This window comes from Lissotriton vulgaris, chromosome 4_1 (assembly GCF_964263255.1).
Source record: "Lissotriton vulgaris chromosome 4_1, aLisVul1.2, whole genome shotgun sequence".
Classification (NCBI taxonomy): Eukaryota; Metazoa; Chordata; class Amphibia; order Caudata; family Salamandridae; genus Lissotriton; species Lissotriton vulgaris.
The window spans coordinates 436300982-436317533 of record NC_141691.1 but is presented as its reverse complement, the minus strand read 5'-3'; the positions used below and the strand labels follow the sequence as shown (position 1 = coordinate 436317533).

Here is a 16552-nt window from a genome sequence, read left to right as displayed (position 1 = left end):
TGGCCCTTTATTTTTTCAAAATCTGTTTTTCCAAGTTTGCCTAGAGGGTTCCTTTGAGTAGTAATGAACTCTTTTTTTAGTGCAGACAAACTCAATAACTGTGTTCTATTTTAAATCCTCACTTGAAGTTTCTCTCAATCACCAATAAATTAGACAATACTTGACTCCTGCACCTTACGATTGGTGCTATTAACATTTCCTGCACACTAGTACGATTTATTGACTGTGTGTGTGATGACACCGTACACTGGGATCAGTAGTACTATAAAAGTACTAAATACAAAATACATGAGTGCCATTTAAATCGCTAATTGTGTAACTACTATACACAGATGAACTTGCATTCTTAAGAGTGCATGAACATCTCTTACATGGCGGGGTGAACAAAGTGTAAAACCGGCCTCTCAATCATAGTTTCTCTAAAGTACTTGTGAAGTGATACGCCTTGAGCCTTTCTTTGCATTGGCATCGTGGTATTAGGCTCCAGGTGACTCTGAGCCAGGATGAGGACTGAACAAAGGAAGGGCTCATGGCCCTTTAAATGATGCCTTTGTTAGACTCAGTTGGAACTGAAAATACAAAATCTCCCTTGCTGCCTGCATGTTGCTGCTCTAAACAAAGTTGTCAAACGTGCAGACGCTGCTTATTTGTGTCCAGGTGTAGGAAAATTACACCAGGAAAAACTCCTGTTTCACAGGGTTGGCCGGATCTCATATCCAGCTAAAAACCAGCATTACAATGCAATAGGTCTCGCATTTGTAAAAGTTTGAGCTATTGGCATTGCTACAAATAATGCAACGCCAATAGCGCAAACATTTAGTAATGTGAGACATATTGCTCTGCAAAAGCAATGGGGAGCGGACACAGGAGTAACAGAGGAGAAAGACATTTAAATTAAATGAAAAAGTATATAGCGCAAACTCGACCCGAAGATATCTGAGCGCTACAGAGCGGTCCGGCAGTAAAAGGCAGCCACCAGTTAAACCTAGTAAGATTGCAAATATATAATTTCTGGCCTATTCTCAGTTTTATTTTCACTGTCTTCGTTACATTTAGTTGAAAAGTGTGAATTTCATGCTTTCCCATAGACATGTGTTGTGTGCAGCTCAGTTGGTTGAGCTGCAGCTGTAGAGGTGTGTGTATTGATCTGTCTGTCTGCCCCCGGGAGGTTACACATTTATTCCCGCCGACCCACCCTTTCGTCCCCTACAGGGTCATGTAAGACGCTCACTCTCCCAGTGTGTTGTACCATGTCCTTCGGGACAACATTTTGTATAAGTATCATTGTGAGCAAAAGCTGTGGCATATGCCCCTTTCAGCGGTGCTAGTTACAGCAGACCCACAATAGTGAATCCCTAAGTTTGCTTTGGCAGAATTGAAAACCCTGTTCTCTGGAGTGAATGAACTAGGGCGGGAGTTATCAATGTTTCAATTAATAAATGGAAATTTGACACTTCTTTGATTGCTGTGCATGTGTGTGCGTGTGTATATATGTGTGTGTATTCTGTTTCTAAGAGCTGCACGAGAAACTGGGATGAGGTGCCCAAGAGCACACAGTTTGGTCATGCATGATGGGGAAAAAGAGATTTGGGTTCAGGTCTTGTGGTTGCTTGGTTCAACCTGGGAGGGGGGGGGGGGGGGGGGGAACCGGTCCAGCCTGTGCCCTTCTCAATTGTGTTCACCTGTCGATTCTGCGATCTGATAAAGAGAGCTATTATGAGCACCACGGACACCCCCACCATCACACACGCTAGACACGGAAGGCCACATGCGATCCTTACTTACCGTGTGTGTTGGAGTGCCCGCAGATGAGAACACACTTGCAATGCAATCCCCTAAACTCCGCAAAGGCCAGCTCTCATATCACAAATCACTGTTAACTGATCACTTTAAACAAATGGTTTCAGTGAAGCAACTGAATACCACAAGTACCAGAATGCACATATTTGTGAAATGAAATCCGATGTCTCTAGGCATGCTCTCATGTCAGCAACTCTTCCAAACCTCAGAAACCAGTCTGCATGGCTCTCCTGAGCTGCTGCTGGGAGAGATGAGGGGGGGATGGCTTCCTTGCAGCCACGTCTTCATGACAATGGGGAGGGGGTGGAAAAGGGAAGGGGTGTTTAACAATGACCGGTAACAGGCAGGTGCCGCGGGATTAGCTTGAAGTCCTGTGAAGAGGCCTCGCCCCTGAGGCCCTGGGAGGCAGGCTCACAGATGGGAGTAGTGTGTGTCCACGGGCTGGGGCATGCCCCCCCCCCCCCTTTCCAGGAAAAGTAATGCAAAAGGCTCTCTTCACCCCGAGACCCTTCCCAGAGGTGGGCAGTGGCCCTGCCAGTCAAACTTCGACTAGAGTGTGGATGTAATTCCTAAGGGCTGTGTTTTCAGGTCTAGGCTACCGTCACACTGCGAAGCAGTGGGCGGATCCGAAGATTTTATGACTTCAACAGTGGGGCTGTAACCCGCCTCTCTCTTCCATTGGCTAGCTCCATAAATGGAGGCTAGCCATTGGAAGAGATGTGTGTCATAGTGTTTGTCCCTGGCTTGAGCAGATTCGTGGGTGTTTCTGTCTTTTTTTTTTTAGCCCCGCCCCTTTTTTACATCATGCAGAGGTGGGCCCATTATGGGTGTTTCCTTTTTTTTTTTCTATTCCAGGGCTGTTTTTTTGTCAGTCTGTGCCAGCTCAGTCCCGGTCCCCTCTGAAGCCTCTCCTGCACCCCATTGTTCTGCTCTATGGGCCCATTTCAAATATCTTTGCCCAGCTGACTTCCCGCACCGTGACAGTACTTTGGCCAATGGCCGTCTAATGTTACTTGTCTTCTGATAGTTGCCTGGTGCGGTTGTTGTGGCGCAGCGTGGGCACTGCTCAGTGTCCGATAGCTGGTGGTCGGCCTGTGAAACAGTTGCAATCAATCACCCTCTTATCAGGCATGGCCCAGCGCGGCTCAGAGCTCGTTAGGTGATTCTCCTTTGCCAGCACGGGGTTATGTCATGGCCCTCGCCTCATCCCCCCTACACTTAATTTAACCTTTTCCCTCTGTGCTGCGTGATGGGCGCCTCCACACCCATATCCTGGCCAGGGCTGGGAGGGCAAGTCGTGGAGGGAAGGAGAGACGTTTTCAGATATGTCCAGGGCGAGCCAAGCTCCACCCTTTCCGTTCCCGCAGCGTTGCTAATGCGGATCACGTTTAACGACGATTGTTGAACCTTGAGAAGGCTGGGCTGCTCACAGCTGCACCGACCAGAGTTGGCTACTATCCTGCGTTCCTCACCCGAGTCTTTTCAGACTTTTTAAAATTCACATTCAGTAGCTCAAATGCAGACCTGCGCTTACCTAAGGTATTGATGCAGTGGGTGGGCGAAGGCGATAATGTGGGTTCTGTTCTTAAACCAGTACATAGCAGGGGGGGGGTTGCCTTCTACTCCCCTCACCCCACCTTCCCAACTTAACCGCAACGCCCCCGCTCAGAGAGAGGCTCGCATTAGAGACCTTCTCCCCCACAGCGGACCTTTGCCCCATGGTGGCGTTTATGCCACCCACCCTCTTCTGCCTGAGACCTCATGCGGATCCGTACTTCTGTTCCTGGACAGTGGTACTACTTTGCACTCCTCCCTGAACGTTCAGTTACTTATTAGCGCAGGGACCAAGTGCTTTCACTTAAGGGTAGAGAAAGCAGGGACCGTGCGTAGGTAGTTCCCGGGCAGCAACAAAAGGAAGGGAGGGCGCTTGTTTCATTTCGTATTCATCCCTTCCCCACTATATGAATGAGTGAACAACAAGGCTCCTTGGAGCATACACTAGAGCGTGCTGCCACTTCCTCTACGGCCAGCCGGGGCAGACTACAAAACGAACACAGCGGGTGTCTGCCCAAGACGGTTGAAAGCACTTCGCCCCTTTGATGCCCAGTTTACCCTCCCAGCCTCTGTCAGCGCCAGGCTAACGGGAATCTCTCCATTCAAGTTTATTTATGCTCCTTTCCTAACAATCTATTTCACTGAGCTCAGGTTCCGCGGGTTAGACATTTAAAGAGGGCATGAAAGTACAACATCTTTTCAAGTGCCTCAGTACTCTTCAAAGATAACTGGCAAAAAAGTCGAGCTTGTTTACACCATAAACTTGTGTGTGATCGGCTCCAATTACTGCTTATGTGTGCTTTGTAATTATGTGGGTGATGTAGGAATTTGATGTGTGTAGGTATGTATGTATGTGTGTGGGAGTCTGTGTGGGTCTGTGTGTGGCATTTGCGAGAAATTAAGCTATTGGCATTGTAAATGACTGCCATTTATTTATCTGTTTTCAAAACCAACAAATAAATAAAAATGTTGTCATTTACTATGCCAATAGCTCCAACTTTTTCAAAGGTGAGACCGTTGCATTGCAATGCTTGTTATTCTTTTGTGCTGCTTTTTAGTCGTGCGGACTACCAAGACCTATTGATACTTGCATTTTACACAAAGCTTGTGTGCACGCACGCTAGTGGTTGTAAAATCCGGCATTATTGTGCATGCGTGAGAGGGGCCCAGAACAGAGAAAGGGGTACATGTTTCAGATGGCGAGTTTCCCTACTCCGGCCCACGCCACTGATTCCTTTACCCTCCTAATGAATCCACTGATGTCTTCGAAGGGTATCCGGACGTGGCAGAGGTCAGGGTTTGGGGTTGGCAATGAAGCAGAGAGTTTCACCAGCTGAGGCTGCTCGCATGAAGCCGCTACTACAGCCTCAGTGTCTGGAGCTTTGTTTACCTTCAATAATACAAGCCTCTCCTCTCTTAGACTCTGCTTGGAGGTCGTCTGATAAACTACCCCACCCTTGCACCCCTGTCACTTGACCTCTGTTAACAGCCCGGTGCGAAATGACCACCTTCCTGGTTTAGAGACAAATACAGTCTCGCCCCTTGCATCCGAGCTTCGTTGTGTTAACAAAGGTACAGAAATCCCAGTGCTGCCGCATTGTGTTTTAAGATCGCTAAAAAGTCAGAAAGCATCTGCCTGTCACTGTGGCTGCCAACCGGAATCCGTTTTCAAAAAATTCCACAGAGTATTTTTGTGTGTGGACATATTAAAACAAAGCCTGCCCTCTCCTAAAGTATTGTACATGATATATGAAGCACATCACGGGTGGCTAATTACTGAAACTACCTGCAGTTCTACAAAAATATTGCGCGCACTAGGAAATGAAGTGCATTTATTGTTAATGATGCATGCTGCCATGGGTACCTTGGAGAGAAATACAACGAACCTGCACACGTATCCGAAATTCACTTCTAGAGCAAATGTGCGGAAGGTCATCTGCCAGAAATCACGGGGTATTGGCACATTGATGCTTTCCAATGCAAACCTTGCAGCCGGGGATAAGATACAGAGAGGATCGAGGGATCTGAGTGGCAGGTGACTGCCAAGCCCCAGTGGCTTCCAGAAGAGGCGTGAAACGGTGTCCACCTAAGGGTACATCTGGAGCCTCACCCAGACCGGGCAGGATATTGTATCTGCCAGCAAGTGGCGTCTGTTCGCCGCTACTGCTCGTCCGGGAGTGATGGTGTGACGTGTGTGCTCTGCTCCAGATTGAACCCTCGAGGGTAACATTCACCCTGCGACCACCCCGTCATTTCTAATTCCTGCACCCCCTTAGCCAGTGTCAGCAAGTCCATGCTACCGGCCTCTTTTCAAAGCTTCTCTGTAGGCTGAACTCTATGATAGCAGCCGCCGAATAACTGGCGAGTATTTCATGAATAGCGTAGTTTACTACTAAGCGCTTTTTGCTATAAAGCAGCAACGCTTTGATTAAATAGTCTTTCAATTGAAACCCTTTTACGGATTGCAATGATTGGAATGGGGTTCTAACCTTAAGGGTCACATAATGAGAAAGCAAACACTGCATAACAAGCGCAGCCTAAATCGCTCTCAAAGGAAAAACAATCCTATAGCATTGCAGATTTTCACAGTAGAAAAGGTCCTATTGAAAGGGGCGCGCCAAGTAGAAACGAGTGGTGCGCGCCACTGCAACACACGTGACCTCATGGCATATTGGTGTCTATTACATGCACAAAAGACACCAATAGGCCATGGGCGAAGCAATGCGCCCGCCTGTGGCCTATTGCGTGCAGTCTTTCATTAAAAGACGCATGCAAAGGCCAATAGCTGCCCACAAAAGGAAATGCACGAGCGTGTGCGATTCCTAGGGCAGCTTACAAACACCGTTTTTTAATTACTAAATGCCTCGTGCTGCACAGTGCAACACGCAGGGCGCGAGCCCTAAAAATTGCACCAGAACCCTGATTAGGCCGATTGCTCCACATCTACTACACTGCCTTTGATCACACAAGCAAAAATGAGGTACTGTATTTGCAAGTCTGTCCAATCATTTATAAAATAATGACTGTGCAAAAAATTGAATTGAACCAAAGGGTGTATCATTGGAAAATGATTTTTATATGTTCAGAGATTTCATTGTGATAGCCTATTCCTCATTCCCTTCTGTAAACGCAAGCAACCTTAGAAAAGTCTTCTGTTGCCATCAATAACTACCCTTGCTGCGTAATGCAAAAAGGTAAGATTTTCTCATGTGTGGATACAGTAACATTATTCTGATTGGTCCAGAAGGAAAACAAGCAAATAAAAACATACCTTTTTGTAATTAAAATTCATTCAGGTACAGTAAGATATTTTCCACCTCTGTACCCTGTATAGATCACTTTATAGTATTGAAACTGTCCATGCAGGGCTTCTGGCAAGACAAGAGGGGCGGAGAAAGCACTGTGGACAGGACTAATGAGTCACAGAATGAGAAGTGGTTGTACTTTTCTTGACCTGTTTGTAGACATGTGACATTTTAAGTAAGTAGGTTGTAGTTTGAGTAGATTTGAAATGCAATAAAACCCACTCTAAACGCCTTTAGAAGGAAAGGTGTGTATGTGTAAGAGCGCTTAAGCCAAAATAACTGTCAGACTAGAAAGTTCAACAGAAACAACATTAGTTAGGTTACAAAATAATAAAATACAACTTTTCAGCTAGTATTGAATTCGTTTTTAACACAAGGGGATGAAATCCTACTGAAAAGCATATAGTGAGTAATTGGCAAATGAGGATTAATGAGCAAAAATATATCAGATGGATGCATGTACCATACCGTATATTTGGAATCCCAAATATCTCAAATGATAGATGTTACTATAACTTTCATCAGACCCGAGTTCGGGTGCTGGGTGTTGCATGAATACCTTGTTTTGGTTATTGGTAGATTTTATACATGTGATGTCATACAGCTGGTACCAAAAATGGCCAGACAACACAGAGGTGTGGGGTAAAAAGAGAACTTTTATTCAGGCTAGAATAGTTTTTTTTATTGGCATGCCAATTTTTGGATTGACTGGACTAACTTTTGCTATTTTGTTGTCAGTCACACAGGCATCGCCTTACTGGGTGGGAAGACAGCCATGTCGATCTGGATCAACGGCTACACAACTTTTTTGGCCGCTCTCTGAGGATGACTTCAATCAGCACATGGGCTTGTGATCAGGAAGGCTGAACTAGTGAGACACAGGAAGTGAGCAGGGACCAGCTGGTGCCACTATTGACATCAAATTTGGTTAATGGAATCTGAAGATCTTTAAACCATTGAGGTCATCAACTGCACACAACCTGGAAGAAATCATATCTGGTCTTCAAAATAAAGGAAGAAATAGCAATGGTATGCTGTCTTTCAAATGGACACGTTTTCACCCAACTCACCTTGTTTCCGTGGAAGGATTGAGAGGATAGTAGAGAGAAGGAATAAGGAACTAGTAGTGTAACAAAGTTCAAAAAAGGTTTCTTGAAGGAAAGTTTATCCTACTTGTTACCACACTACTAACTGTGCAGGCTTAATGCAATTTGTCAAAGAGGACACATAGAATGTGTATGGCATAAAAACTGGGACTTGGAAAACCTGTGGGGGTGGGATTGAATGCTATGAGACAATTTCAGGAAGACTTTTTTGAAAAGTACGCTATGATTGAGGCAGGTGAACCTGAAAAGCAAAGTGTAACACAGATGCAAAGTTATAAATATTTTCCATTACAGTCTGCTTATGTTAAGATTCTTGAACAATATAAAACCATTGTGTCGCTGCTGCCTACCACCCCAACGCAGTTTAGTAAATAGTATTACTTGACCAATAATGAAGGATGGTTTGTTTGTCAGTGAAAATGTACATTGTGAAGATCTTTGGTATGGTTGCAAGTGGGGCCTACGATCTTAGAACCCAAAAGTTACTGCCACATTTTCTAGAGGTAGGGGCAGAAACAGGTCTTGGTTTAACCAGTGGGTTCCAGGAGTTCTGCAGTTCCAACTTGTAACTACTTATTCAGAACAAGGTCCGGATGCACCGTGACAATATCGCTGGAACCCTTAGAGCTAGAGAGATGGCTCAAACGGTTTTAGAATCATGGTGACCGTCCTCAACTAAAACATCTCCTGGTTGTTAATGCAGATAACATCTTAGTCTCTCTGGGAAAGGAGCAATTATGCATTTTCTAGATGTCACAGGCTAATTGTATCATGGAATCCATACCAGTTCCAAGTGGCCAAATTGTTCGTGTGTATTGTAAGTCACACCGAGCCCAGTGAAGGTTACTATTGCTAAGTGATCAACAGCAAAATGGGAGGGTAGGGTAGGGATTAATGGGCTTTGCTCAAGCTGGCAGTACCATACAATAACACAGGAATGACTGTGGGGCTCCTCACAAAAACACATCCAGGTTTCAAGGAATGGGTAATGTTACATGTAGGCCATTTTGTTTCAACAACGGGAACCTCCATAAAAGAGAGCCAAATTTTGCGTAGAATTCTTGTTGGTTCCATGTGGGCCTCACTATTTAATGCGTTATTTTTGCCGGTGTGGCCCAACTGCACACATTTTTTTTCCCGACCACCATTAATTTTTCCTCTTCAGATCTTTACAGAGAGCATGAGAGGGAAAAACATGCAAAGCAGAATGACTAGCAAAGATGGAAAAAACCATCACAAAGAAGGAAAGCGGGGCCTGCAAGCATGAGATAAAGGGCAGGGAGTGTCTTGCAGTGACTAAAGATGCTTGTGGTGGATTCAAGACTAGTCAGCCTTGGTATTCAGCATGCTTACTTTTAATAGCATGGGCCACAGGCTTTTGAACAGAGTTTTGGTCACCGGCACTTATTCGATTACAAATTAAGCTCTGTATTTACTCTACATATGTAAAACACTTGCATTATGAATTTTCCACACATACGGTTGGTAAGAAATCGCAGATGACAAGACCCCTGATGAAAAGACTTTCACTATGCAGGGCCAGTACACATTCCCCCGTAAAGGTTACAGATAACAGTCCAGTCCGGTACCTTAAGAATAGTAATCCCTTCCAATATTGCTACTCACTTCTTTAAATGGATTGAGGAGTAGTAGACCTCCTCATTCGGCTAGGAGGTACACATTGGGTGTCCCCCTATCAGCGAGGTGCTGTGCTGGTGACAGGAAATAGAAAGGATGGAGCAATGTTAGTGGATTCACTTCAGGATTGAGCTCACAGCAGATAATGACGACCTGAAAAGGAAACAGCAACACAATGTTTCCAAGGATTATCTTTTAATTTTTTTATCTCATGTAAGTTCAGCTATTTGAATTCTCACATAAACAGAAATTGACATCACTAGTCACTGATATTAATTCATCAGAGGTGATTGGTAATGTCATAGTTGCCCCTGGACAGCATCCGCCTGAGTGGGTGATTGTCTGCTCTCAGTAATTGTTTGTGCAGGAAGATGGACAATAGAAGCCTGAAAAATCGTTTGTTTGGTAGAGTGGGTGTGGTACCTGTCCTTCTCTTCTCTCACACACAATTTCTGAGAGGAGTGTTACTTTTTAGATCCCGCCTATGCAGCTCATGCGTTGTCTCTTGGAGACATGCTGTATTCACTCTATGGGCTTATAGCCAGACCACTGCTTTTCATTTGTTTCTTAATGTTCTTTAAAAACCCTTGCTTGTTAGTGGTTAATCTTTCCTCTTTGTTCCACCTTCTTGTCATTTGTTTACTCTCACGGAGCAGTGACGTGGTACTTGTACCCTTCCAGTTGTACCATTCTATTTCCTGGCTCTGGAATTTTTTTTATTTGAATGAACACTTCCCTAAAGGGTTTGTGTTTTGTTTCACTGGCTAAGCGCAGCGCCTGCTTCACGGCTGCCCCGCTTTCTTTCAAACAAACTCAATATTCGTGTTGCTGTTTTGTGAGGTATTTTTACTGTTCCGTAGTTGTCTGTGGGAAACAGTACATGTGTTCTGTTTTTCTTACTCACGAAGGCGTTCGCTTCACAGCCGCCATGCTTTATTTTTTTAACAATTCCTAGATTTGTGTTGCTGTTTTGTATAGTGCTTTTACTGATCTGGGTTTGTTTGCTATTTGTTGTGTGTTTTGGTAGTAAGGTAATGCCTTTCTTTCTGTATTGCCCAATTCATTTTGCGTGGCTCCTGTTTAATGATATCTTCATTATCTCATTGGTTCTTCTTTCTCAATTTACCCTCCTCCTTTTCAGCTAGCCCCCTACATCCTCACAGTCCATGCTTTCACCTAGCCCAACACAATAGCCCTTAAGTCGTGTTGCTCTGATTTCCTCGCTTTCTGACACGGATAGAAACACTAATCCAGTCCATACCTCCAGTCGTGCAGCTACAGGCAAGTGTGCATGCGCTAGTGGGTTCTGAACTACACATTTCTACTGTATTCTGACGGCTAGCGACCCGTAATATCCCCCACTACACGTGCATGACACATTAAACTCGACAATGTGTGGCTCTTTAAATTGCAATAAGTACATTTCCCAAGATGCAACTTCTGAAACAACTGTTAAAAGGCTGGTGCAAAAAAGTATCCGTCATAAAAAATAGACTACAGTAAAGAATAAATTGCCATTGCAAGACCAATTATGTTTAGTGGGGAGCATAAGGACCACAGTTCAAAGTACATTAACTAATCTCCCCTCCCACCCTTCCCTGTTTCTACTCTTCCTCCCACCGTCCTGTCTCTCTGTTAAAATATGTTTTTAAATTATAAGTTATCCCCACCCCCTCCCTGTTTATTCTCATCCCTTTCCAGGTCTGCCTCTCCCTCCGCCCCCCAGATCCCACATCCTGAAATAAACTAGCCCAGCTGGGACTGGGGTCCCGTGAATCACACATTTTCATCGGGCCTGGAGAATATGCTTCTTGCTGGCACCTGGAGAGCTGGCAGGTACAGGTGGTTGCATGGCTCAGCACACAGCACGTGCTGTGACGCCACCACCCTATGCAGGCAGCTCGGATAGTGCAGTTCACCTCAAACAATGGGCGTGGGCAGGGGCATTATTTCTCCATTTATTTCTGCATGTAGCTAGCACACACGATCGAGCTACAGGCATATGATGTGCACAATAGACTTTCAGCAGCTTGTTCCAAGATGCTATGTATCATTTATTAAAATCTCGAGGTTTTGCGGTTTATTTTGTCGACCATATTGAAAAATTAAATTAACTGCTGTCCACTAACATTACGGATGAAAAACTGCATGGCATGCATATTCTTCTTTGCCTCACTTTCTGTCAAGATGTCCAATGCAATAAGCATCTCGGTTTTTCCATAGAGATCTTTGATTTAAAAAGTCCACTGAAATGGTGGTGAAAAGGTGCACACACCCAATGGTTTTATGATAAATGAAATCTACAAGAGAAGAAATTATGTTCTGCAAATGACCCAGCTAAATAAAGCTCATAATATGTCATCATATTTGTTTTGTAAAACAAGTGTTGCAATTAGGGTATTGATAACAAGAACTTTTTAGTGGGTCTAATGCGTAGGACCAGGAAAACAAATATTTGATTCTGTATTACCTGGACATTACACATGCCCTCTCAATAACCTCAGCAAGCTCCTTCCTCACTTAATCAAATAAACTTCCTCAGTTCACCCCCAAATATTCCTTGGGATTCTCCTTTGTCTAGTGTCACGCCAGATGCCACATTTTGTTAAAATTAGATTTAAGCAAAGCCATGCTTTCTATAGACCCAAACACTCCATAGGCCAGAATGAGACACGCGTCCAGTTGGGCAGCAGTCTCTGAGCAAAGATGGCACGCAATATAATGCATGCACGGAAAGTGGGCTGGTTAGACAGCGAAACACAGTCATGATTGTGGTGCAGTCGTCTCCTCACACCCTAGGTCTGGGGTCACTGCACCTGCTGCAATGTTGATAAATACGTCCCTGTCAGACACTGCCAAACTCTCACCAGTGCTTAATTCGAAATGGGTACATCTATAGAGCTGGCAGTCCATACGATCACAGAAGCCTAGTTCTGTTTAAAACATCTCATGACTAAGCATGGGCGAATTTTGCGGATCTCGCGTTCGCGAATTTTGCGGATTTGCGAACTCGCAATCCGCAAAATCCGCGAATTCCCGCGAATTTGCGGATTTTTTTTTTTTTGTGTTCGCCCGTGTTTCTGCCAGTTCGCGAGGGTTTTTACAATTTCGCAATTTGCGAACTTACCTGTCGGGTCGCAAGTTTTGCGAACTTGTTGTTTCTACGTGTCCAGCCTGTTTGGGACACTCTTCTTCATCACTGCCACTCTCTGTCACCACTGCCACTCTCTGACTACTCATGCCACCCTCTGGCCCACCCATGCCACCCTCTGTTTCATCACCACACCCTCTGGTTGTCCAGTGTACATTATTTTCGGCAAAGCAAAGCACACCTTCCCTGCCTCAAGTGACCTGAATTGATTTGGGGCTGATTAATGTGTCACAGAATATTTTTTTAGCTGGCACCTGCTTCCTTAGTGCGCCCTGATTAGTGATCTTTTGCACTTGCTAAGTGCTTTCATTGTTGCAAAATTAGTTACAACACCTGCCCTGCCCCAACTGACAATAATGAATTAGGGGCTGATTAATGGATTTTAACTTCCAGCCTGGCTCCTGCTTGTCTCCCTTAGCTGTAATTCAGGACCTTTGTGGCATATGTGTAACTATTCTGAGGTTCAGAGCAGGGTCACATAATAGTTGCAACTGGCAACTGAACTCTGGAGGGGCCCCTCAGGAAGCACTACAGGAAATGGCTACTAATGATGAGCCTGAACTTTTGAACCTGGTAAGTAGTTTCAGTTTTGCTAAGATCGTATTTCTGCAATTTAGCACTTATTCGCGGGGCGCGAAGTTGTACTGGGAAGCCGCGAACTCACGCGAACAGTGCGAGCAGTGCGAGCAAAATCCGCTGCTCGCGGATTTGCGGATTTTGCGGGAGATTCGCGAATCTCGCGGATTGCAAATTTCCCGAAAATCCGCGAGCGGAACGGATTTTCCGCCCACGGTTACTCATGACAAAGCAGTAATTGTCTGTGTGTCATTAGAGTTCTTTGAGACTTTGACATCCTAGACTCATGTTTTTATTGTGTAATAAGGAATCACGCCATCTCTAAGCCAGCTTCCTCGGTTGAATAAGCACTTACGGGTTGAATAAGCACCTACAGACACTTCTGTGAAACCCGCAAATTAAAGATATTAATTTAGTGAAGATGATACAGAATCTCATCATTTCGAGGTTGATAAGCTTCATACCATTCATTGGGGTATTTATCACACCTTTTATTAAACTCCAAATTGGTAGCTGTGCTGAATAGACCCTCAATATTTTTAAACATTAATTCTATTAGTTTGTCCTTGTCCAGTCCCTGAAGAATGCCTGTGTTGGATTATTCCTTTGGTGTGGTTTCGCAGTGCAGAGCTCTATTTTAATGTGCGATTGACCCACTTGTGCAGTTGTGAGTTTCTAGACACTCAAAGCTCCATGCGTGTCAGAGGGAGGTGCAAGGAATTTTTCATGAGTTAGAAGTAGAAGAGGAAATCTGAAGGAGCAGTAAGGTAAAAGGAAGAGGGATCATTGTTGCAAGGACCTACCTGACACTCCTGGCACACATATATGTATGGTCACCAAATACACATTCCACCTCATGCACACCTGTCATTGTGCCTGCACATATACACATAATTATGCATAGCCTTGGCCTGTTACGTGACTTTCAGCCACTCCTGATTTTTGTCCAGCCACACACTGCAAGCTGGGGCCAGGAAGGAGTTGAAATGGCGATCACTGACATAACATTATTTTTTTTTCATTGTTTAAATGCCTCTAGGTTACAGACTTGCCCTATGTAGGCTTGAATTGCATTTCCAGTGTTAATTAAATGGCACAAATGCCCGACCATGGGGGTATGTGGCCCTGCACTAGTGCACCCTAAAGTAACAATAGATGTTGTGCACCCCGGATAATGTGCTGCATTGCTAAAATCTTATAAGGTCCCAAAGGTGAGACCAGTTGGCTATGCCAATGCCTGTTACTGTTGTGACCCAAAGCCCTGTGAAGGAGGAGCAAGATAAAGGAGCCTGATAGGTCATGTATATGCATGTGCCTATGGTGGATACTGTGTTTGCCTGAGGAAGGAGGATAGAAGGAAGAAAGGAGACATGAAAAAAATTAGCGGGGTAAAACTTCCACCGTAAAAGGAGGGCTGAGACCGAGCCACACAAAGGAAAAAAAAAGTATATATACAGTTGGAACAAAACTGTGGTAAAATTAAAATGAAATAAGGATGAAAAGAGAGTATTTGCAATAAGACTTGGTGTAGTAACAAAATAAATTTAGAAGTTAAAGATAACAAATATATAGACAAATTAAGGGGAAGAAATGGATTTTAGGGATGGTTGGAGTCGGTGTGGACTTCCTTGCTCTCGAAGTAGAAAACATACTAGTAACTGAGTGCTGAACGGGTATAAAAGGTCTCCTACGACTTCCTTGAACCAGTAAATGCCTCAGACAGCGGCTTCCGCATGGTTACCTTGTTTCTTAGTGTCATTGGCCATATTCCGCACAATGTGGGGGAGTTTAATTCCAGATAGAACATCCCCATAACATGTTTGGAGACGAACCAGATTGTGGAATGAACTCAGTTCCCCTTTATTTGTCTTAATATTTGCCTCGTGGATTGAAATAGCAACAGCTTGGATTCAATGGTGGGGTTTGCATGTTGGAAATTTTTTTTTCAATTACAACTACACTAAAAGGTCTGAGAAAATAACCTTCGAGTTACGTTACGTGTTTTTGTAAGTGATTTACTTTAAAACAATTGACTGTTGTTTGGGTCGGAAACGGGTTTCACAATATAACCCGCCATACCCTTGTACAGGCACTGGTGATAAGTCTCCTAGACTACTGCAAAGGCCTCCTCATATCAGCAAACGAGGAGGCGTTAAATCGTTTGCAGATGGTCCAAAATACGGCAGCCAGATTAATTCTGAATGCTCCCGCAAGGACCCCGTCCAAACCTCTGTTAAGTCATCTCCATTGGTTGCCCATACGACAACGTGTCACATTTAAAATCTGTTGCTTAGTGCACAAATGTCTCTATGGGCAAGGCCCCAAATATCTGGCACAAAAATTTCAGATATATAAACCTGAACGTTTATTACGTTCGAGCAATCAATGCCTACTGGAAACCCCCAATGTAAAAAAAAGTCAGACAAGGTGGACGTGCCCTATCATCTATTGGCCCTACCATGTGGAATAAACTTCCTTCTGACCTAAGACACAATGACAACCACCTGTGTTTTAGGAAGACCCTAAAAACTCTCCTGTTTCAGATGGCATAATTCTTCATATGGCTTCCACAGAAACAACATACTTCAGAACTTTTGCGAGCAAAGCGCGGAGATACCTTCTGGTCGATTCCTGCGCGATACAAGCAATTAAATAAATAAATAAATAAATAATTTAGCAGCGAGTGTGAGTCAGGAGAGGAGTTACATAATTGCAAAAGTTTAAAAAAATAAACAAACTAGGTTCATTTTTCTCGTGTACTCCCTTTGTAAACAATTTAAATGAATTGAGAAGTTTGTGTGATCGAATGGGAAGTGTGCCTCAGCATGGAATATCCTGTTATTTCTCTGATAGTTAAAAATGGCTCTCTTACGATCACTTTGGTGTTCCCTCAGGATTCAGAAACCAAAAGATTGTTTCCCTCCTGACCGTTGTAGCCCCTTTTCTAGGGCCATTAATTCCTAATACAATCAAATGTGTCAACTTTGTACTTTTAGCTCCTACCCACCCTCCAGCACCACTGCCTAATTACCTTAAATACATTTTTTAACTCATATTCTTGGGCTGAAGTGTCTAACATTGGTCACACAGTTCTGAGCAGTCGTTTATAGTTGTTTCTTTCACCCCTATTTATTTGGACATTTTTAAAGCGCCTGGTGACGCCAGAAGGCGTGTCCCCGCGCTATGATAAGTGAGCAATTGCCATCCCCCCTCCCCCAGGAACTACCTGCTAAAAAGGAAAGTTTTTAATTTTTTCCTAAACAGGGCCTCTGATGGCTCAAGACGCAAGTCTGGGGGCAAGACATTCCAGCACTTGGGAGCAAGGTATCTGAAAGATCTCCCCCCCATCCGCGCCTTCCTAACTCTGGGCACCACAAGTAGTCCCGTCTGAGAGGACCGTAAATTGCGGGTGGGCTCATAGT

At 44.3% G+C, this 16552-nt stretch overlaps 1 protein-coding gene across 1 annotated transcript in view; it reads left to right on the top strand.

The window, feature by feature from the left end:
* Positions 1-16552, top strand: part of DIAPH2 (diaphanous related formin 2) — a 3821702-nt gene that overhangs the window by 65992 nt on the left and 3739158 nt on the right. The gene's annotated exons all lie outside the window — the stretch shown is intronic.